Raw genomic sequence first — 23,662 nt, 5'->3', positions numbered from 1 at the left:
ACAATTACAATTATTTACTCTGCACAGTGCTGTGACCAAAAGGGAAAGCTAACTTGTAAGCATCTTGGAGGATAAGTCCTCTGTTATTTGGGAAAAAAAAGAGGAGCTGCTAAAATGCTCCAAAAGATCTTCTCTGTAAAATGTTTTATTTATTTGGCTTTATCACCCCTTTTCTTTGCTATTTAGGTGGATAGAATAGTATTTTATGAGCTGTGTTAACTAAATCTTAGCTGAGATGTGACACCAAGGTAGGGTCTGCTATGAAACAGGGATGAACAACAGCAGGACTTTATTGCATTGTGTCCAGAGCTGCTGCTGATGTGAAATCCTTGCAGCTTGCCAGTGCTCAGGTGGTTGTTGGCTCACCAGGGGGCAGGACTCAAGTCAGGCTGAAGGATGTAGATACTCAGGAATTAGAGGGCTGCAGGCCTGCTGAGCAGGACCACAAATCATGCATTAACTTGAATTTGCGCAGTGCTCTGAAGATGATAAATGCTGCCTAAATGTTCACTTGGGCTTCAGCATGAATTAAATTCGATAAAAACATGGTTTGGGTATTATTTTTAAAACATTGCAACTGGACAGAGTTCTTGTAGTGGTTTTAGGGTTTTGTTTATTTAAATATTTATGAAAAGTATGGGGAAAAGATTTCATTGAGAAAGAGATCTTGCAGTATTCAACTGAGATGTCTTCATATGTAGTTCTGTGGTGTAACTGCAGCAGCAAATCCTGCAGATTCCTTTGCTTTTGTGGCTAGGGTAAAATGTGTATGATGACACTGAGGAGTGCAAACACAGTGAGATGTCACTCTCCCCTGACCCTTCAAATTTTGCAACAGGAGTTGCCACTAATTTCCCTCTTTCTGGAATGAGGTACAGACTGACCAGCAGTGACTGCACTCACTGTGGCTGGAGCACTGAGCTGAAATCCTCTGGCTGGTGTTACACAGAAATCCAGAGCCACCTGAGCCATAAGTCCCTTCCAGCCTGGAAATGGGAGAAGCTGGGACAGGATTCTGGGGAATGCTGCCCAAAGCTAGGCTTGAAAACACAGCCTTGCAAATCCCAGATGTGCTGAAACCCCAGTGGCTCCTCCCCAGATGTCCTAAAACCCCTGTGGATGTTCAAAGCTGTATTGGGAGTCTTGGCCACTTTATCCAGGTGACTGAAGGTTTTAGGACCAATTTGGGGAACCTCAACCTGTGTTTCTGGGATGATCAAGGCCTGACATGCAAGGACCTATAAGGTCTTAGCAAATTATATAAATATATGAGGAAGTTTGTTGGGTTTTTTCCCCCTCCACTCCCAGTAAGCCTTGCTGGGTAACACAGTCCCTCTCAGTTTAATGTCTTTGTGTTCTTCATCCTCCTACTGTGCTGTGCAGAATCTGAGGCTTTAACATTTTTCACCTTGTTGGATTCGCTGTGTCTTTTAGTACAGAGGATGAGTCATCTGGCATAGTTAAGTGCAAACCTTGGGAGAAGATAGCTCTAAAATTGTCTTTTCTACTGGAAGCTGATAAGCTCATTACATATGCAAAAAAGGATACGTATATCAGGCAAAGCCAATATACGACTTGGTAGCAAAGACCAGTCGGAAATACAAAATATATGTAATGATGAATTTAAACACCGTGCTAAATCACAGCTATGCTGTTTTATTAGACATTCCTTCCTCAACTATGAAAGCTTTAGCAATCATATAAATCTGTCTCTTAATAGTTAGCAGTTACAGTCCTTTATAATTTATTTATCGGATACTGCTCAGCAAAAATGCACCTTCCTGTCAGCTTCCTTTATATACTACACTCTGTTCAATGCTGCAAGCCCAGATTTTTTGCTGTGTTCTCTCTGCTGATGCTGTGTGAATGACTGAAGATAGGTCTTACAAAGAACTCCTTGGTGCTGGTGACACTAAGCAAGGGTTTGAGATGGGCTTCTTCAAGCAGCTTCTTGCATTTACCTTGAAGGACCATCTACTCCTCAGGGTTAGCTTAGCACTGTGGGCACTGGGACCTCTTAGAGCAGTTCAGAATGAACATGAAAAATGTACATCAGCCATCAGGGGTTGCTGGTATCCCAGTTCAGACCAGTTGCTATCATTTTTATCACCCTAATGTAGTGTGCTTCAGTGGAGTCACTTGTTCCAGATGTAGGAATAGGTGTGAGTGTGTCTGATGAGCTAATAAACTAGCAAATAAATTTGAGGATGTTGAGCATGAGTTGGGATGCTGGTCAGATGTGTGTACAGACTGCCTTTCAGAGTGGTTTCTTTCCTCAGCTTTCATGGTCTGGTGTGAAGCAGCCACTGACATCTGTCACCTGCCATGGGTTTGTCCATCCTTCTTTCCTTTTGGGTCATTAGTGTCTCACCAGCACTTCCAGTCAATCAAGAGAGTGGTTCTCAATCCTAACTTAACCAAATGTGTTTTAATTTTTCTGCTCAGGGTTTTTACTGGTGAATCTAATACTGGATGAAAGCATGCTGTCTCTAAATATTCTGCTAACTGACTAGCACTTTTTTTTTTTGTTCTTCATGCTGTTTAAACAATTCTAGTCTCCTGTTGTCATTCACTTGATGCTTTTTCAACCAATATTCTTGCTCTGCTGAAGTGCTTTGGGTACTGTCTCTCTGTTTATACTTGTCCATATCAATGAAGAAGCACCAGCAGGAATGGGGTTCCCCTGTGAGGTTCAGCAGAGAGCAGATTCAGAAGATGCATTTCTCTGTCGTGTTCAGCTGCTGAGGCTTTTTGACCAAATGACCTCTGTAATGGTTAATGCAAAAAAATAAAAGGGAAATTTAGAGCACTTCTTTGTTCTGATTACTAGAGGTCTGCCGCCTTCATTTCAGGTCAAACCATTAGTAAGATCTTCTCTTCCATATTAAGGAAATCCTGAGCAGTGCTCAGCTCATCATATTAAGACCTGATTGTTCCTTTCATATATCTAAACACAAGCCAATTGTGAATGAAACTGTGCTCTCCTTTGAGACCTCCATGTGCAGAATGCCCTTAAAGGCTCACCCAAGGAAAGTGCACTTTTTCTTAATGTCTTTATTTATTTATTTTCAATTTAAACAAGGCTTAATAATTTATGTGGCTTGTGGAAAACATATCAGCCAAAACCAATATGCCTAGAAGGTGGTCAAGTTTTTACTGTTGGCTTCAACTGCAGTTTTCTAGAAGTAGAATATCCATAATGTGGGCTTGGAATGGGTAAGAAAACCCCACCTGTTAATTGGTGCTTTTGTTATCAAGTATCATCACACAGAAGTTTTGATTTACTCGAAACCAGGGTCTCTGCCAGTTCCTGCAATAGGTTTTTTTCACAGCCACCCCATTCAGTGTGTCTCTGTAATTTAAATAAGTAATTTAGCTCCTTAAAAAAGCATATGATTACCTGGAATACTTTCCTGCATTTTTAATTTGCTTTTGCTCGTGTCAGACTACTGATGACATTGCAAAATGAAATGAATATTTGATTGCAGAGTTTATAGCAAATGCAGGTCTAATTGCTTAAGCCAGTCATGTTTATACATCTGATGCCATCAAACTTCTTTGGGAAAAATACAGCAAGGGCCCTTAACCACATCCTTAATTTTCATCCACACAAGTTTGATGGAGGCTGCTAGGACTTCTCAGTTGTTTGAGGCTGAGAAGGTGGCTGGCTTGTTTTGCTCATGCAGGAGTAATGCTGAGGTTTATACCCTGAATTAGGGATGGTGTGGCAGTGTGAGCTGGTGGGTCCTGGTATCTCAAAGCACATGTAGAGTTAAGCTCATGGTTAAACTGTGCAGTTGGTTGCTTGGCTTGGTGAAAGGCACCCCTCAGCTGAATGAGAGGTGCTACCCCGAGCATCCATCTTGTCTGAGATCCAAGGAGAGGCCAGGAAAGCGGCAGTCTCGCTGTTTGCTCAGGTGTGGCACATGCCAGCTTGGCTACAGGGGGACTCTTCTGTCACGGGTATTTAAGCAAGTTATTAAAAAACTTATTCTTGTCCTTTCTGTGAAAAATTGTGGGAGATGATTTGAGAGATGATTTGTTTATGCTGGCTAACTGCAAACAAGACTGTATCATTTACCTTTTTAAAAAAATTAGTGTGGAACCAAGAAAGGACATTTATAAAGTTGAAAAAAAAATAAATAATTTAAGCTGTTGAAAAGCAGTGAACTTCTCAAACATACAGAGAAAAATGTGTGTTAGGGAGAGGTGCTTCTGTGCTGCCGCTGGAAAACTAACAACAATTAAAACACATTCATCTATTCCAAAGGGAAGCCCAAAATTGGTTTGCTTATTAATTACCCTTTCTGCATAACGGCACATAACTTGAGGCATTTGTTCTGAATTCCAGAAGTTTTTGTGGAAATGGAGCATTACCCTATTGCTTGCCTGGAGTTGAGCAGGTAGTGGCACAGCGCCTGGTTTAATTGAGAGCCCTGTATGGTAGGGAGATGTTTCACCTGCATGACACATGTGAAAGCCAGGCTTGAGTGTCTAAACCTTCATTAAAGCTGTTGCAAGGTTGATGCAGGAGGATAACTCCTGAGGATTTTAATGGGATTGCAGGTGTGTGGCAGATATTGTTGGAGGCACACCATTAAAGGCATGAGCACCCCATGCCACAGAAGTTTCCTGTATACCTACAGCAGCTCTTGTTCCCCTTTGGCTTGGGATGTGTCTGACACTGGATCCTGGAGCTGCCAGGAGCCAGGGTCTGTCTGCTTGTAATCTGTTCCACTTTCTGGTGCAAAGAAGAAAACACTTCTAATGTGAAATCCGTTTTGAAACACGCATTAAAAACAACTAAAAAAAAGCTCCTACAGCTGTTTGAAGGCTGTTCGGAAGTATGGCATGTTAGAAATAGTCCCAGCTGAAATGGATTAGCAGGCAGAGTTCAAGTGAGGAGGTCAGATTTGTAAACTGAAGGCAATTTATCTTGTGGCACTGCAGTTTATCACATGGTTGCAGGAATAAAGAAATGCCACACACATGCACATATTCACACCTAATAATTTAAGAAAACTGGTGAAGGTCTTAAAAGACATTAAAAGGCTTCTGATGACATCATGCTATCTGAGGTAATAAAACAAAGATGGTTGAAGTCAGTTCCAAAGCAACTGTAGCTAGAGATGTCTTTATATGCCAGTCTTTATATATCTTGCATATCTCAGGGTAAAGGTGATTGAACCCTAATATTGTGTAATAACTGTGTCAGGAGACACTGATTAAGGTTTTTCCTCTCACTGATTTCTTCATGCTGCTTTTCATTTATTTATGTTACATTTACAGAGATTCTTTAATGTCAAAATCAGCTGCATTAATGGGTCTGTAAAACTTGTGGGATGGTTTGCCCTGTAGGAAATCAAAAGAAAACTTTTTCAAGGTGTGACTGTGTAGTTTCCTTGGAGCCCCTCTTTTTGGGAAAATTTTATTTTCTACTTTAGAAGGAGCAGGAGCCTTTATTTCCTTCCTTTTTAAGATCTTCATCATGAGCTGGAAGGTTTCTCTTTGAATTAGTGTAGCAGATTGTTGGATAGTTGATTTCAGGAGGGTGTCTGCATAGGGACCCTCTGCTTTTCTGGTGGCTTCAGGTCCTGGTGGTGGAGAATTTCCAAGGCTCATGCTTTGTCAATGCTGCAAAGCTGGCAATCTTCACTGTTTTGTTCACATGTGGTATTTTCCCTGACGGGATGTAAAGCTCATAGAATGAGCTTGAAAATCTGGTCATATTGGGACTTCTAGATTGGACTGTGTTGTCTTGAGGCAATGCAGCCTGTTAATATTTTTCAGTCTTGGTTAAGAATGTCATCTAAGCTTGGGCCTGTGTGTTCGTTGTGCTCTGATGTGGGAAGGTATTCTTCTGTCCTTCAAAAGAAGCTCACTAATGTCACCAAAACAGAAAAGGTGGTGGGCCTCCTTTTTGAGGAGGACTGTGACTGCTGAGCCACTTGGAATTAAAAAAGGTCAGGATAATTCTGTTTTTTAGTCACATTTGGTGCTAAGTTTAATGATAAGGACATTTTTTCAATGACACTTTAGGTGGTGTAAACTCTAGGGAAAGACGTTAGTGTCACATTAATAATAATTATTTAGAAGTGTGACAAACTCATCTTGAGCAGCCTCTATTAGACACAATTTCGAAATGAAATTTAAAGTAGAAGGTAATTTCTAGATGCAATTAAAAACTTGTCAGAGTGGAGAAGCAGCCACTTTTTATCTCATTTTGATGGTAAGCACTGTAATGAAGTGGCTCAGCCTGGCATTTTCCTGCCTGCAGCTTGATCATGGACAATCCTAGTGCAGTATCTGATGCAGCTGCATTTCTAATGCATTATGGTCTAAATGTTCTCAGAGGCAAAATACCCCAGACTTGTTTTCTATGATAATTTTCTTTTAAGGGTGTTTTTTTAAGCAAGTCCCTGAAGCATCAGTACCCCTTATTCCAATTACAATCATTTCTAGATGTGATCCCTGCAGAATACTATGGAGTTGGTGTGTTTGCAGCTTTTCCTTATCCTCACATGCCAGTTGCTAGAGGGATAGTAACTGGAGCGTGCAGCCCTCCTTCCAGCTTGCCTTTCCAGGCTGCATATTTCCAAACTCCTCTTTTGCTTTTGCCTACTTATCTTTTATATTACTGAGGAATTTGATGTGTGCAAAAAAAGCTTCAACCACAGCCTTGGGGCTTCTTTGGTTTTAGACCAAACCCATTGTGTTTTGCTGTTTATGCATCCCCATTCACCACTTCCAGTTACTACAATCTGCTTCTAGACCAGACAGCCTCTGTAATTTGGCCGTAGATAGACTTTTAAATTTTGACCATCTAGCCCCAAGGATGAATTTTTTTGTTCCCCAGTCTGGTTTTACCACCTGCATATCTTAGGACCTAATTTCAAGTTAATAGTCTTGGGTAAATGGCATTAATGCAAGAATATGATGGGCCTAAAATATCCATTGCATGCTAGTTTCCATGTTTTTGTCTTGACAGTTCTCACAAGCAGGACATTGAGTAGCCAATCTATGAGTGTTTTGTCTTGATTTCTCACCAGGCTGGCTTTTTCAAAGGAGCTGGTGGTGGCTAAGCAGAGAGAGCTCATTTTAAATCAGAATTACTGAACTTGACGTCCCTCAAACCCTCAGCCCCACCGACCACGCTTAGATAATGTCTTAGTTGACCCAAAGTGTGTGACCTGCAGTGAGATCTCTATAGGACCATCCCTTTCTGATGCATTTTCATGGTTTAGGATGCCCTTGGGCTGCAAATTGTGGCAGACCTTCATGAGTGCCTTCCCAGTGTCAGCTGGGGCTGACACCAATACAAAAATCAATTTAGCATGGAAAAAAAGGAAACCAATATGTCCTAAGTTTAGATGCTGGTGTCTGGTGAGATTTTTGATTTGTGTGTGTTGTTTTGGTAAAGACTGGGAGAGTTATAGGTTTGTGCAGTGCATTTTATGGCATATTTAAATGTCTATAACATAATTCGCTTTACCATCAGAAGGCATAAATGTCAGCCTATTGACACATTATAAAGACACAAATGGAATGTAGCCTGGCAGACTGGTGCTGGTTTTGAGGTTTAATAGTACATCTGTATCATTTATCCCAGCGGGAAATAACACAGGATGTTGCCTTGTAATTTTTTACTACTGTATAATAAAATGTAACCACAATAAATGGTGTCTAAGCAAGTAATGCAGCTGATTCTGGATTTTGTCCAGTGTGCCTTTACTACTTAGGTTAGTTTTGCCCCACTACAAGTTTAAGCAAGATGAGATTTTGACTGGATACAAAGGGAATGTGGATCTCTTTAATGTCTCACATACATATCTATAGAGACCTTTCTGTGCATTCCACCTCCTAATTGGCTGCTGTTAACAGTGTGCCGGTTCATTCCTCTTTAAATCACTCCCATCCTAAGTTGAACTGTCCTTGAAAGGGTCTGTTCTGCATTTCTGCACTTCAAGAATGTCTTTGCAGGTTGATTGCTTTCCCAAATGTCCTCTCTGTGATGTGGTGTTATGTGCAAGCAGGCTTTTGATAAAAAACTCCAGTGGTGACAATTCGTGGAAGTGTTATCAGACTCATGCAAATGGAGAGCAGGGATTTTGTGTGTTTGTGTTGGTTGAAATTAACTTCTGGTAGATTCCCTGCTCAGTGCTAATGGGGCATCCTGCACACCTTTCAGCATCCTGGAAGGCACTGTGTCCTGCCTGGTGCTGGTCCTGTGCTACCTTCAGTGTCTGGGCTGCTGCACTGCTGCAGGCTGGAATTTATTTTTTTTTTTTAATTGAAGCCATGAGAAGTCTGAAAAAGGAGTCAGCACCCAGCTAGGCACTTCTGCAGGGGCCTGATAATGCAGAAGGGCTCTCTGGTTGCTTTGTAACATCTGTCCTGCAATGTTCCAAGTGAAGAAAAATATGAAAACATTATTCTGTGAGTATGAGAGGGCTGCACATTTGTAAAAAGACAATTAACATAGAAATGAGGGAAGCTTTTGATTCATCAAGTAGATTCAACAGACTGTGTCATTTCCTTGATTTTCATTTTAATTAGGATTAATCAGTTTTATCTCCTAAGGTCTTTGCAGAGAATTTACACGAAACAGAAGATTTTGGTCAGCAGTGTGCCAGTGTAATAGCCCCTACTTGAAGAAATCCAGCTGTGGCACGTATAACCAGGATTAGATTTGGCAGGGCTCCAGGCTCCTCTCTCATTAAATGCCTTGCTGTTGCAGGGAGCTCTCTGGATCTTCTAATACCAGGTCCTGGGTTTCACACAGCTGCCTGGTTACTTGCTTCAAAAACCACTTGGAACCAGTATATTTATTGGAAAAAAAAATATCTCTTGGATGCCAGCTTGAAATAAAGGCTTCTCTCTGCTTCAAAGACAGGCTCAAAAAGTCTCGCTTAACCCCTGCACCCATTGGTCCTGACAGCTGGGAGCTGGAGCCAGCTGAGACAAAATGAAGCTGACCTTTCTCTCCTCAAACTCAATATATTTAACAGAAGCATTTGGGTTTGTATGGAGCTTCAGATGCATTAGAAGTGGAGAGTGAGGGAAAGGAGCCAGGTAGTTCTATAGGAAGGAGAGCAGCAAGTCAGTGGCCTCGTAGGGGAAGCAGCAAGGTTTGACTGTGTGTGTTCTGCATCCTGTACAGAAGAAGCAGGACTCCAACACGCCCTGGGTGAGGGCTGCTGGCTTGGTGTTGGGCTGTGTTCTCCTTCTTCTTTTTCATATTTTTAGAAGTCTCTTGTCCCACCAAGGGGAAAAAAAAAAAGAGTCTTTGAAAATGGTAACAAAACCAAATGAAATCTTTCTGGTTTAGTTATTAGATGTATTTCTGAGTGGATGAATTTCATAATGGAAATTAGAATAATTTGCCAACATGAGAAACAGTTTATTATTATTATTTTCAAGTAGCTGAAATAGACATCTTGCTACAAAAACTTCCATATTATGTGGAAGTGAAAATTTAGCTTCCAGTTGTTTTCTTTAGTGGAGAAGACATAATTGTTCCAAAAAACATAAAATGTAAGTGTTTTCCTATTAATCCCTAAAGAGAACAATATTTCATCCATGTGGGTCTTACAACAGTAAAAAATCAAGTGTAGGCTTTAAGCATCTTGTAGACTCAACAGATTTTAAAGCTGTTAAGTGTATGAACAAGAAGAAAATGGAGACAGAAGGCAAAAAGCGCTGAAGGGAAAATCCTACTGAAAGCTCACAAAGCATTTTCAAGCTTACAGAAATGACCTGCTCTGTTCCTGTTACACAGAAGTGTTAAAATGAGAGCAGGCGACCCCTTTCCCCCAAATCATTCATCTGTTATGTCTGCGATGTATTTAGACTGAATCCTTTCCCAGATGCTGTGGATCTGCCGGTTCCAGGGGAAATTAATGGGATTTTACCATTTGCTTTGAGGAAAAGAGGACTGGACTTTCTCCTGCTGTCTTTGGCAGGAAGGAGCAAGGAGCTTTCCTGTCTGCTCTCTTTAAATATTGCGTCTTTTTAAGCTTTTTTTTGCCAGATAGCCTAATTTGTGTTCCTGCAATATACCATGTTGGAAAATTACAGAGGTTAATGTGCAGCACTATGATACACAACCATAATGGTAGACTCTAATGTTTTTTAAATGGTAAACCAAAGGCATTTGTAATATGAGTTGTAGTGAATTGCCTGCACTTCTTGCCAGAGATTAGTTTAGCATTGCTTTTAATATTTTATGCACTGAAGTTGTTTGCAAAGACTAAAAGCTTCACTCACTTTGCACACTTGTGCTTTGTTCTGTCCCTCTTGCTGATTAATTGTATGTCTAGAAGTTCTATCAAATTACAGTTATACTGCATTGGAAAGATTTTTCTAGTAATCAGTGGAGATTACATCAGATTTATGGTGTCATAACTGAGCCAGGTAGTTAGAAATCTAACCTTTCGTAATACCACACGTTGCATATTAATGTTTTAAATATCTAAACCACACATGAATGACGTAGGACATTTTTACTTTAAATGTTACTGTAGAGATTTGGCGGTACATAATCCCATTAAAACAGAAGAGTGCAAGATGAAACGATGCATTTGCAATTATAATTATGCATATTGAGATTGACCATTCTTTAAAAAAATTGGAAGTGCAAGGTTGAGAAGGGTGCTTGAGCAATCACTCTTGGTTGAGAGCATTGATGGAAGAATAAAAAATTTGAGGGGGATTGATTTGTCAGTAATCTGCATGAAAAAGTATCGGAAGCATTTCTTTGGAATGTGAAGGGGAGGTAACCCTTTCACTGTCATGGTTAGCTTTGCTTGGAGAGCCACCTCAAAAAGACATGATCAAAACCAGAACAGCAAGTAACGCTGAACTACTTCACCTGCTCTTGATAAATAAAGAGCGTTAGCTGATCAGTGTAGTATTTGAGAGTCAGCATGGCCTTATGAGTACTCCAGAGGAGGTGAGTTTTGTTCTAGCTCTGTCAGAGGCCTGCTTTTTGACCTTGAGCAAAAAATTTTTGTCTCCTTGCCTTTCTTTCTGCTATTTCTTGATTGCCTTGTCTTTGTGGAGGATGAGCTCTTCAGGAGAGAGATTTCTTTGCGCTGTGTTCTGTGAACAATGAAGCCTGAGCCTCGCCAAAGCCTCTAGGGGCATCTCTAAAAGAAATTATAATTGTTAGCTTTAATCACTTTCATCAAAAGAGCTTGGTAATGGAGGGTGTGGAGGATTTGGAGAAATCTGTAGGGTGCCTGTTAATTAAGTCACCGTGGGTGAAAGCTGCTGATTGGGTTTCCTTGGGCTGATGCAGAGATGCTGATGTCCGGGAGCAAGGCAGTGCTGCTCCATGTGGATTTTCATCCCCAAAAGCATGATGCTGACTCTGGGTGCTCACTCCTCTGGTTCTGTACAGCCAGAAGCGAGGTGCTTGGTACATTTTAGCAAACAAGGCTTTTTCAGAAGCCTCCTACTGGTTGCCTAAAACTTCATCTTTTTTTTGTGGGTCCCTCTGTTGTGAGCACTTAAAACAGAAATTGGGCTGCTTGGCTTTTTGCAGTGGAGGTAGATCCTTGAGAGGGAGTCATCTCTTCTTGATGGATTCTCCTCCTGGCCTTTGCTGTTGGCAAAATAAGGTGTTTATCATTGCTCTCCTTATTAGCAGCTTCTGGTTTGGGATGGAGGTGCAACAGCATGCCAGTTTGCAGATTAATTACCCTTCTTGTGGCACCTTGTGATGCTGAAGAGCAATGTGCCCTTGTCCTCTGCATTATTCACCATAGCAGAGAATTTAGAAATATTTAGCCAAAATAACACCACCATCAAGTTAGTAAAAGTGGGTTATGTTAAGTATCTCCATTATTCATTTAGCAGTAAACTTGGCAGGTGGAGCTCCAGAGTAATATGGGATAAAGCAAGGGAGGGAGGTGATTTCCCCTCTCCTCAGCAGCCTGAGAGAGACCACTTCCCAAATTGTCCAGGCAGAGTATGACCAGGGGAGAACTGGGGAAGAAGCAGCAAATGCTTTCTGAGCAGCACTGTAGGTTTGAGGGCAAGCTGGTTACTCAGGTGATCTGGAGACCAGTAAAGGGGATCAAAACAAGGTTCCCTTGCATAAAGGGCAGGAGCTGCACTGCTCTGAGTATTAGTAGGAGTCAGAGGTAGAGCAATGCCTCTTTCTTCAGTGTGTTTATTCTCTGTTTTAGGGCTAATGCCAGATCCCTGTAGTTCCTGCAGTGCACCACTGCCAGTGAGCGTTGACTCTCTTACAAGTATTTTGCAAGATCTTTGCTCTTGCAGGAATCCCTGTATGGTTCCCTTCCAATTTTAATATGAACAAGAATTCCCCAGTCTGCATTTGAGATCTGCATAGAAATATGCATGTGGCAGAGGCCAACTCAAGGTTACACATTTGGCATTTGGGAAGGGAAGGCAAGAAAAATTTACCAGTCAGTACACTCACATTATGATAAAATAAAGGTGAGCTGGGAGAAGAGCATGTGCTGAATCCTGAAATGGTACAGAAGACCCATAAACCACAGTATGTTGTGCTATTTCTAGTCCTTTATGCTTCAAGCAGAAGTGAAATGTGGGGCATCATAAATGAAACTAAGATCTTGTTTTAATTTTATTTTAAAAGCCATTGCAAGGCAATGGGGTAACAAACATTAACTTCTTAAAACCAGGCAAATTCGTCTGCTCTGTACTGCTGCCATCAAATGGGAATTATTCTCCAAAAGCCTCTTGGAACCAGGTAAAGGTTTTGCTATAAAGCACAAGTAGAGTAGTCTAAACAAATTGCATTTTTCCTGGAAATAAAGTATATGGATGTCCTTATGAGGTGTTGCCTGGTCTGCTCTGTACTACTGAAACTGCATATATTTGGTCAAAATCCAAGGCTAAAAATGGGTATAATCTGTACATCTAGAGACTTTTCCATTTGTGCAGTGAGGAATACTAACTGGCCTTACCCCGAGTTTGCCTGTAAATTTCCTAGGTGATCCAAAGCCTGTTTATTGCTTACAGAGGCAATTTTGCTGACAGTCAAGCTGGAATAGGTCTCTTTTTCTTCCAGAGCATCCATACTTGCCTATTATAGAGAAATCACTCAAAAAGCAGCATGCATGCTGGACTCTCAAGCCTTGTTTTAAGTTTTAATTTACTTGTCTGACTTCCAAGGTTGCTGAATGCAAGCAATTGCTCCTTCAGTACATAAATAAGATGAATTATGCGTTAGGGACCAATGCCTCGGCCTCATTCTTGTCGTGCTCTCAGGGGAGGATCTGCTGAGGAGTGCTTAGAGCTGGGTGCAACTTTCTTTTTCTGTCATTGAAAATTAAAGCAAGACCATTCTGGATTGGCTCAGATGTAAAACTGAAGCCTCAGGATCATTTGCTTTGGTCTGAAATTTCTGAAGGTGTAGGGTGGTCCAGGGTGTGGATCCATGGCAGCAGAGTGAAAGCTGTAATAGAGCCCTGGCTGGGAAAGGCTTGGGGACTCACTGCTGTAGCTGGAACAATTGGCCCCAATTTAACACTGGGTCCTTTTTTCATCAGCCTTTAAAGTTGTTTTCATTTCAATACACTTCTTTCAAATAACAGGACCTGTGTCCTCCTCTACAGGTTGCAGGAAATGAGCTGGGTTTGTAGATGATGTTGGAAGCAAAATTCAGGCAGGACTCACTGCTGTTTCCCTTGCATGGGTTTTTAATTATATTTTCTAATTGTTTCGCTGGGTTGGTATGAGGTCCTGGGGTCCTGTGCCATCCAGCTTGACTCTGACAAGACTGATTCTCACTGAAGTTTCATTTGTGGCAATCGCAACTGTGAGGAGCAATTTTTCATGTGCAATTAATCCTAATAAAATCAGCACTTCCAGGAGGCTGACCTGGATCCGTCCATTTCATTGTTTTGTCAATTAATGTTATATTTAGCATCTAACACTGTAATTAGAAGAAAATACTGAAGATGTAAAGGGACAGAGAAATTTTAAGTTTTAGCTCCCAAGGAAAAGGAATTACTATCCTTGCAATCATAATTTATTTGAACTTCTTTTCAAACTAGATGTTTTTTATTCTGGTGCAGTGACCTCTAAAAACCTCTGAGAAATTATCTGGTTTAACAATAGTTTCTCCAGATCACATTGGAGCCTGTTGTGGGAAGAGATACTCACATACCTGCCTGTGTGTTGGATATCTACTTGCTTCTCTAAGGTTTTTTTAAATTATTGGCAGTGATATTGTCCACCAATTTTTCCTCTGGCCATTATTTTGTATGTGTTACCACTGTTTTACCATGCAGAGATCTACTTCATAGACATTAAAAAGTCTTACTTTTCAAAAATCAGTTCTATTGACCAAAATCAGTTGTTCATTGCTCTATTCTCTGGTAAATGCATAGCAGAAAGTTCACGAGTGCCTGATATGTCCTCAGAGGCTAGTATAAACATTTTTTAATTTTTTTCTCTTTGTTTCCAGAAATGTTGAATACAGTACTCTGCAAAAAATAACGTGTGGATTTCTCGAACCTGAAGAACAAGAAAAGGTAATTACTAGACCATACTGTTGAGCCTCATTTGTTTGCTGTGCTAAAATATTTAGACCTGATCACGTTGCATGAGCCTCCAGCACCGTGTCTGCATATGGGTTTTGTGTATTTTCAGTTATGCAGGTGCAGTTGTTTCATGAGAATATTCCTTTACGTAAAGGGAACAGGGGAACAAAAGCAGCAGAGCATGAAAATGCTGAAGCAAATGGTAGGGAAGAGCATACTGTGAATATTTTCAGTACATACAGAAGTGGAAAGGGTAAAGGGAGGGGAAAGAGATATCAAGGCTTATATGTGCCAATGGGAAAAGGGCTGCAGACTTGGCTGTGTTTGCAGGGCGGCCTGGTGGAGCCTTGCAGCCTGCTGGGCGAGTGTCAGAGGAGGCTCAGTGAGGATCAGTGTTACAGCAGCCTCCTCGTGTTTCAGTGCCCGAGAGTGGCTTGTGGGGTGCTGCACCCTGCTCCAGAGGTTGAGAGCTCCTCTGCTGCCTGCCAGCCTGCCTCTTGCAATCCAGTTTCTCCATCCTCCTGGGTCGCGACATTTTGTTGGTGCAGCGCAGCTCGGCAGGGCTGTGGCTCGGTTGCTGGTGTTAAACAAAATGCTGTTCATCAAACTTTCATGAGACACTTTGCCAGGGGCTGCATCTTGAAAGAGTAGGCTCCAGAAAGCAGTGAGCAGAGCTGTGCTGCTCCGTACTGCTGCCATCTCCTGTATTTTCTTCTACCTTCTTTCCAAGGCCGAGAGGTGGGCACCCCTACAGGGCCCTGAGTGGTTCTGCACTGTTTCCTCCTTGGAGGAAAGCTTGGGCAAGGCAGGCATGGCCATGTTGAAGAGTGGTGCTCCTGGTTCAGCTGGTACATTCCTTCAGCTGTGTGGTCATCCAGAAGAGGGACCAGGAACTCACCTCTGCCTTAAAGTCTGTGTTGGGCATGATTCTTACTGGGGTTGAGCTGAGGAATCTACATGAGCTGAGCCTTTCAGTAAGTTTTTGTTGTAATTATTATAATGACTTTAAAGTAAAAACTGTATCAGTAGATAGAAGTACGAAGAACAAAATAAATATGTAATGTGAAGGCCTGTAAATCTGCGTATAGCAAAGCAAGCCCAGTGAGACTTAAAAACATGGATATGAAGAGAGGGAAACAGCAGATGTTGCTGGGGTCAGGAAACTTTCAGTATGAACGAGTGACGTGTTTTTACAAGACACTTAATTTCATTGCTTGGATTTGAAAAATGCATGTGAGTGACATCTTGTGTTCACTACATCTGCAGTGCCATACTGCTGATAATTAGCACGTGCATTTTAGAGGCAGTATGAAGCCAAGATGAGAAACACAGGCAAATCACAGGGTGGAACAATTCTGCTTTCTCCATGTATCAGCATTACCATTTTCTGAAAGTCTATCTTTCCACCCTACAAATAGAAGTGTAGTCTCAGGAAGCATGTTGGAAAACACTTCAATGGCCTAAATTTGCAACTTGCATGGAACCATTTGTGTTTTTCTTGTGGTGCTCTCTGCATGCATCAAGTTAGTGCAAAATTATGACAGCAGAGGAAGAAGAGCAGACAGAAGAGGAAGCTGTTGTACCAAATAAATGCTTGGTCAAAGTGCATTAAACTTTTGGAGAACCACATTGTCCTGTATTTGGGGTCAAATTGTTTAGAAATACCTTCCACCTGCAAACAAATGGAATTCATTTTGTTGGATACTTCCATTTGGATTTTTAGTGTCGTTTAAACTTTTGTAATGCTTTCTGTCACCATCACCAGCTCTTTCTCTCCTGTGGGACTGTCCTGTTTGGGTGTTTGACATTTATAGGAGATGTAGGATAACTGTATTGGGAGTCAAGCAGTTCAATGCTCCAAGTATAAGTCTATTTATCCATGTCAAAAAGAAAGGTTGAAAAATCAGATTTCTTTAAAATACTGAGTTTTCCGGGGCAATAATGGAAAAGTGGTGCAGATTACAGTATGCCACAATGTGTTGGCAAAGAGGAAGACTCCACCATACTGTTGAATACCTCACTGGTATTTCACTACTCTTTTATAAGAGGGTGAAATATTAGTCTAAGTTATCCATGCAATTTAATATTATCTCTACAAATTCAGTCATTTATGTTTATTTATGCTTTTTGGACAGTTGTAAAGAGATTTTTGAAAAAAGCAGTATTTCTTTTTTGCAAATAAGAGATTAAAAACATGCCAACATTCATCATGGCTGCGTGCTTTCCAAGGCCTTGAAACACAGCTACAACACTATTGCAATGTGGCTCAAACATGGGAATTATTCCCACTGGGTTTCTAGAAAGCTATAGGTGTTGTTTTGAAGTTTCACATAGGCAATATTGTAAGTAGGTAAGGGTATATATGCAGCAAAAAAATGGCCACTCACATTGTTGTATTTGTTCTCCTCTTTTGTGAGGACAGGTAGTCACACACAAATTTTTTTTTCATCCCGTGAACGGTATCCCACAGAGTCATTTAGCTCTGTCAGCTGTGTGAGCAGAACAGCCATGAGCTCTTCTATTCCTCCAGACTGCAATAGTGTCTCTTTATTTGGTGGTTCACAGCACTTGGTTGTTATGGCTGGGCTAGGGATGTATCAGATGTATTTCATTGCAGAAGACGCAGGAGCTGCTCTGGGCATGAGTCAGCCCCTAGGAAAGGCTTTGCCCCATCATACAGAGGCAGTGACTTTGATGGGGATGTTCTTCCCCATGCAGTGGGGGCTTTTTTCAGATGGAGTGGATTTAATGCTGCTGTTAGCATCAGTGAGCGGGGTCCAAAGCTGCAGAAATTGAGACTGTGCCTTTGCTTCCTGCATGGCCAGACCAAGGAAGAAATCCCAAGGCTCAAGGGCATGAGAAGCGCTCTCTTCTTTTGTTCTCTGTGTCTTTTTTTTTTTTTTTAACTGGCTGGCCATGACATTAAGATTTCTAATTAATTTAGAAACCACAGGCAGTTGAAGAGAGTGAGCAATGTAATAACTGGGCCATGGGGCAGAGTAAAAGCACATCAATTATTCAGGCAGTTGCTGCTGCTTATTCCCTTCCCAAAGCTGGGCTGGCTGTCATCGTGTGTCAGTGATGCTGCTAATGCCCTTCAGAATTTACATGCATAAATAGTGGCCTTTTAAAATCTGCATGAGGATAACTGTAGTATTTTCAACAATAGCTTCCAGCAGCATGCTCTGTCTAGCGGGGCTCCAACCACTATTTTGGGTGCCTTGTTCAAAACTGGGATCTTGGCAGGTGCATCCTCCAGAAGCCTCTGCTGTGGAGAAGTTGCTCCTTAAAGAGATTGAGGGGCAGCCTGAGCAAAGAAGGAAACAGTCCTGCTTTAAAATGCAGGTGGTGTCTGAGAACATTCTCTGTGTTGGTGAGTCTAGCATCTCTTACACATCATCATCCCCTGCTTCTATTACTGTGATGTCTCTAGAGCATACTCTGTGAAGATGCCACTGGGGATGGACCCAGTGCAGTTCCTCTTCAGGTGAGGAGCAGGAAGCATCCTTCTCCTCCTCACTGCTCTGGCTATTGCAGGTCCTGCACTTTGAGCGAGCAGTTGGAAAGCTGAAATAGAGGAAGGTTCTCTCACTGCCCAAAGAACTACATTCACAGGACTGACTGTGATAGTCCTAAATGGGTGCACCTCAAAGTCTCCTGTTTGGGATGCCACAGGGAGCAACACTGATTCCTGCATTGGGCCAGTAAGGGGAGTGAAAACCAGGGGACCTGTTGGATTTTTCTGCCATGGGCTACAAGTGGATGACAAAGCCTTATTTTTCTGTCTGGTTGGCGTGGTTATCCCTGCTGCTGGAGGCAGCCACCTTGCTTTTTCAAAAGTGAACTAATTTGTGAAGGCAACGAAATAAAATGAGCCTTGCTAATTATGTGTTGTGCCGGCGAAATGACCAGCTTGGGTTTGGAGAACGCTGGCTGTAATTAATGGTGAAAGGCTTTTTCTCTCATCTGTGTAGCCGTTATGAATCACTTCTCCCCATGGAAACTTCTAAATCTGTCTCACTGGGGAGCCTGAGGAGGAACAGGTAAAATGGATTTGCCTTAATAGCTGCAGTTGTAACTTAAACACTTGCAATGGTATTAAGCATCTCTCTCCATTAGCATTTCATGTTGATTCTGATGATATACCAGCCGAAGCTAAGACAAGATCAACGTTCATTAGATGGAAGAAACTAAGCTCTGTAGACAAATGCTTTGGCTAAATGGGGCCTTCATTGCACTGAGAACAAGAAAGCAATTAGCTGAAATGTTTGTTTACAAAATCTAATTCCTGGGGAGTATCTTCTCAGATTGCTGCTTACATCTCTTGGGCTGGTTTTGTTACCAAGGCTTGCAGGTTGATGGATTTTGCAAAGCTTGGTTGTAGTACGTCTGTAACAGATGCTTCAAACTTTGCATGGTAAAGCTGGAATCAAGTGAAGAGCAAGGGCTAAGCTGCAGGTGTGCCAGAGTTTGTTTGTGCATTCCTCACATTTATTTTACAGTTTGCTGTTAAGTGCAATTAATAGTAATTATTAGATGTTCCAGATATTAAACAGTGTAGGCTGAAGAGAAGCTGGAAAGCAGCTCTGAGTGCTGTTACTGCTGTCCTCCTGTCCCCCACCTGGAGCCTAGCCCAGGGGAATCCCCGATGGGTTCCAGCTGGGTGAGGATGCATCTCTGCCAGGATAACTGCATGAAGAGCCTTGTCCTGGTTGGTTGACAAACATGAACACCCTCAGAAGGTGATTTTGCCCATCTGCAATGCAAATCGTGCTCTGGAAATGCAGCTTCTCTTTGGGTTACAGAAATGGCCAATGGCAAAGATAACTGATGCCACACAGCTATTAGAGCAGATTTCATCACTGTGTAGCATTTGTGGAGTGGGAGGGATCAGGCATTTTGAGCCTGTGCTGATATCACCAAAACAGCTTCATACTAATTGGAAATGTGCAGTAGAACTTTGCACTATGTGCTTGGATATGGTGTGGCAGTATTAGCCAGTTTTTTTTTTCTTTTTTTTTTTTTTTTAGTCCATAGGGTGGCTTTGGTTTCATTGCAGTTTTTTCTAGTGGCTTCTTTGCAACTGAAGAGTGTCTGCACTTACCCATGGGTGATACTGGGCAAGTAAGCATTTCCTGGACACATTTCCATCGTGTATCTGGTGGCAAACATGGAATGGTTAGCAAAATAGTGCCTTTTCTTCCCCACTTGCTGAATACAGCATATTAATACAATAGTCAGTTAAATCTGTTTGGAGATGGCAGATAGTCATGTTAAATGATGGGGAACAGACTAATGGTGGTTAAGGACTGCAATTTACCAAGCCTGCAGTAATTGAAGTGCAACAGAGTTGTTTTTACCTGATGTGCAGGGTGGTAGGTGATGCACAGGGTATGTCTGTGCGCGTTGCACTGAACACAGCAATAGAGGGAGGGAACGAGCTCTGGATGTCTGTGGGAGTTCAGGATGGGATAGGACTGCTGCAGAGGCTCCTGATGTGGTTGCAGGAGGTGAAGTGTCACATTCTTTCAGATGTCTTAGCTGTGACTTGTTAACAAGCTCATTGCAGTGTTGTGGGCCTTGCTGCCTCCTCCTGTGCAAAGGATGCTCCCCAGCAGTGCTTCTCCTTGAGGCAGGGAAAAGGGAATTGCAGGAGTCAGTGCTGGGCTTTGCTCCTTGAAAGGCACTGCTCAGGAGGTCCCTTGGGAGTCTGTGCTAATGCAGCATTTAAGACACTGCTTTTTCAGTGTCAGCACTGGAAATGACAAATGCTTCCCTTAATTTGAGGAAAGTGTGCCTGATATTACATGGGTATATGTGCCTGAGAGTCTATTCTCAAGACAGTACATGGGCCTGTCTCCTATGAAAGCTAATTGCACTATTAGGAGAAGATATCCTGCTAACTTAATAAGATACATTTATTTGTGTCTTAGAGGATTTTTTTTCTGAGGTGGAAGAAATCCTGAATGGTGCCAATTTTTATTTGAAGCGTATTGTTCTTCACTGTCCCTTCCTCTCTCCCCATGTCAAAACTGTTCTGCAAATTGAAAATATTTTATAAGTTCAAGGCACACCAATATAATTGACGGCAGGCAGCACTTATGAGAGCTGAAGGGGAATTCATCATGCAGATGACTTGAGGCTGATTTTTTCCTGTGGAAGGAAGAAATGTCAGTAGGAAGCAGCATTACCAACAGGGCTGTATACATTAAAGGATGAAAAACTCAGGTGAACAGAAAGAACTGTGTCCAAGGTGTCTCCCTCTGCCCCTGCTCTGATGTGACTTGAGCTCTACCATAGATGCTGTCAAGAATCTGGGGCAGATTAAGAGTTTTGTTGCCTGGGCCTCCTGTGGGGTGGAGGACAGGACTTGGGGCCTGAGTGACTGCATCTACTCCCTCCCCAGAAACCCCCTCCTATTGCCATCCCACAGTGCAGATCATCTTTGTCTTCTCTGCATTTCAGAGGCAGTTAAAGCATCAGGAGCTGGGCATTGAGATTTTGTACCAGCATGATTTGAACTTGAGTCTACTTTAGACGGAAGTTTAAAGAGCTGTCTCCCCTCCCTCTCATGCAAAATCCACTGGAGAGTCTGCATGTGCTGTGTCTGGCTTGGAGACATTTCCCTGTGGTTTATTGCTTTGCTTTTATTGATGGGCTGTGTTTGCTTTCACACAAACTGATTCATTTAGACACAATGATTTGTTTCGCAGAAGTTGTTTGCTTAGGGATGAAGGCTGAATTAAGGGGGTTTTATGGGGTTGAAGCTTTATTTCCACAGACTTCTTCAGATCTTGGTTCCACTCCCTGCAAAGTTTGTACAGACTCAGATAAAGTGGCCCTTGGCCAAACTAGGGAGATGCAATGTGCCAAGTAGCTGTAGGGAGAGCAGGAGGATATGTTAAATTAAAGAGAGCTTTTGAAAATTTTAGCATGTCCTGCAGGAGCAAAACGATGGATCTTGTAAAAAAATGTAAGATGATCTGATTCTGCTTTTTAATTTCCAAAAATAAGAACAAAATTGGAACAATCAATCCAATTTTATTAAAATATGACGATATGCTAAGTACAGCATTAGATATGTATTTTTTCACTATAAATACACCCCCAAGGAATCATTCTATTTTTAAGATGAACTTGGTATTATGATAATGTAAAAGAAGTCTATAATTTATAATTCCAGTTGGAGGTGAAGAAATTTAACATGTCAGTTTCTCTATTCATTACTCTAGCAGTCAAGACTAACAGACTGTTCCTTCACCTTTGCTGTCAATCATTTAGATAGACCAATTATGGATTCAGTTAAAAAATATATATATCAAAAGAGAAAATGCAGCAGAAGATAGTTCAACATACTAATTAAAAAAAACCCAAAACCATCTCATCTGTAAGAGTACATTTAGTCCTACACTGTATGAGCTTCATGGCCAAAACTCCTCAACTATTACTCTGGTCTTTCTGAAGGTGCCATATGGACTAAGTTGAGAAATGGCTCTCCAGTGTTTGTGTGTTGGAAAAAAGCTGGTGACAGCTGACAGTCACTTCTTGTACCATTTAGAAACACTCACTGCCTGGCAATTCTTTGGGAAAAAAAAGAAAAAAAAGAAAAAAAAAGAAAAAAAAGAAAAAAAAGAAAAAAAAAGAGGAGGTGAAAGATAAAGTCCTGTATTAGTATTTAGATCTTCATTGTTCAGAGCCACTCGTGTATGCTAAAAAAAAAGTGCATTCTGGTTGGCTTCAGATCTTTATAAATTTTAAGCATTAGTTTTGGAGTTTTGAGCCTTAAGGTCTCCAGTGCAGTACTTCTTTAGCACTCAATTTAGAGGGGACATAATTGCATTGACCTCTGTTCTGCCAGCAATAAATATTCAATGTGCTCCAAAATAATTCCACAGATCTGAAACTGAAAAATCAGATTCCTTATTGAGATGCATAAATATAGTTACAGGTCTTGTAATCTTGTATTAAAGCAGCAGCATTTCTTTGGGGTAAGTTTATTATTACAAAATATACATGGCCAAACTTAAATGTAGTTAACCTAATATGATCAGACTGATTTGGAGCAGAGGTAGGTCAACACTAAGTGCTTTTGAAAATCTCATCCCGGCTCTCTGGAGATTAGGGCTATGAGTGCAGAACCTCAGCCTAAGTCATGCTGAAGAGGCAAGAAGGAATGTTTCTCAGTGGAGAGAGGCTTCATTTAGATAGCAGAAGCATGAGGCAGACTTGGGAAGGAGAGATCTGCAACCAGATGGAATAATATCCAGCTTTGCCCAAGGCACAAGGCTTGGAAGCTAACTCACATGGATGCATGCTTGAGTCTCTGCTACTGGCCAAGTGTGAACATGGGCAGCCTCCCTGTTTTTGGGTGGGTAGGGGCATCCTCTCCTCTCAGGTTTTGATCAGTACTGTTGCACCAAGGGGGTACAGAAGAAAAGCTTGAGGCTGCTGGCTCCGGTTTTCTTTTGGTTTTACCTTTTTTTTAAAGAAAAACTGCATTCTTGCAAAAGTAGTGTCCTTGGGATTTTTTAGCACTCGCTGGAATCTCACAGCATGGAAGCTTATTTTTGGTGTAATATTTTAATTTAAATACCTACCAGTTAAGTGCTTTTTAGGCATTTGAGTGAGTTGCATGTGGGAAAAAGCTTGAGAGCTCTCCTCTTGTATCTCTGTGAATAGTGCATGTGGCTGATTCAGTGAACAAGTCAAAAATGTAAGGTCTGCTGAGGCCACGGAAGGAGTACCCACACCCTTTGTGTGCGTGACTTCCCACTGAAATAAGTGGAGTTGTGTTTCTTGAAGTGAGCCTGATTTGGCCCCCAGATCATGTGGGGGCCATGATGAGAGGTGTGACCAGGTCCAAGTCACGCAGTATCGGTCCCTTTGTGATCGATGAGATGACTCACTCTGATACCTCATCCTCAGAGATTACTCATTGCTTCATCTTGCACGTGTCCAGCTGGAGGAAGTGCTTTTCCCCTCAGCCATGGCATCCTGACATCAGATGAGTGCAGTCTGCAGGTGCCTCCTTTCCTCTCTTTCTCTTTTTTTATTGGGCCACATATCTACAATTTTAAGAGCAATTTCTGCTATTAAAAAAACCCCAACAAATAACATAGCATAAG

At 41.7% G+C, this 23,662-nt stretch overlaps 1 protein-coding gene across 16 annotated transcripts in view; it reads left to right on the top strand.

Moving 5' to 3' along the window:
- ADGRL3 (adhesion G protein-coupled receptor L3) overlaps positions 1–23,662 on the top strand; it is a 490,221-nt gene that overhangs the window by 75,381 nt on the left and 391,178 nt on the right. For all 16 annotated transcript variants that reach the window (XM_054296033.1, XM_054296021.1, XM_054296027.1 and 13 more), the window contains exon 2: positions 14,462–14,528. The gene's annotated coding sequence lies outside the window, so the exon portion shown is untranslated. The remainder of the gene's footprint in view (positions 1–14,461; positions 14,529–23,662) is intronic.

Source organism: Melozone crissalis, unplaced genomic scaffold, assembly GCF_028551555.1.
Source record: "Melozone crissalis strain CALT ecotype California unplaced genomic scaffold, PUWL_Pcris_2 ptg000006l_1, whole genome shotgun sequence".
NCBI lineage: Eukaryota > Metazoa > Chordata > Aves > Passeriformes > Passerellidae > Melozone > Melozone crissalis.
This window is presented reverse-complemented; position numbering and strand designations above follow the sequence as displayed.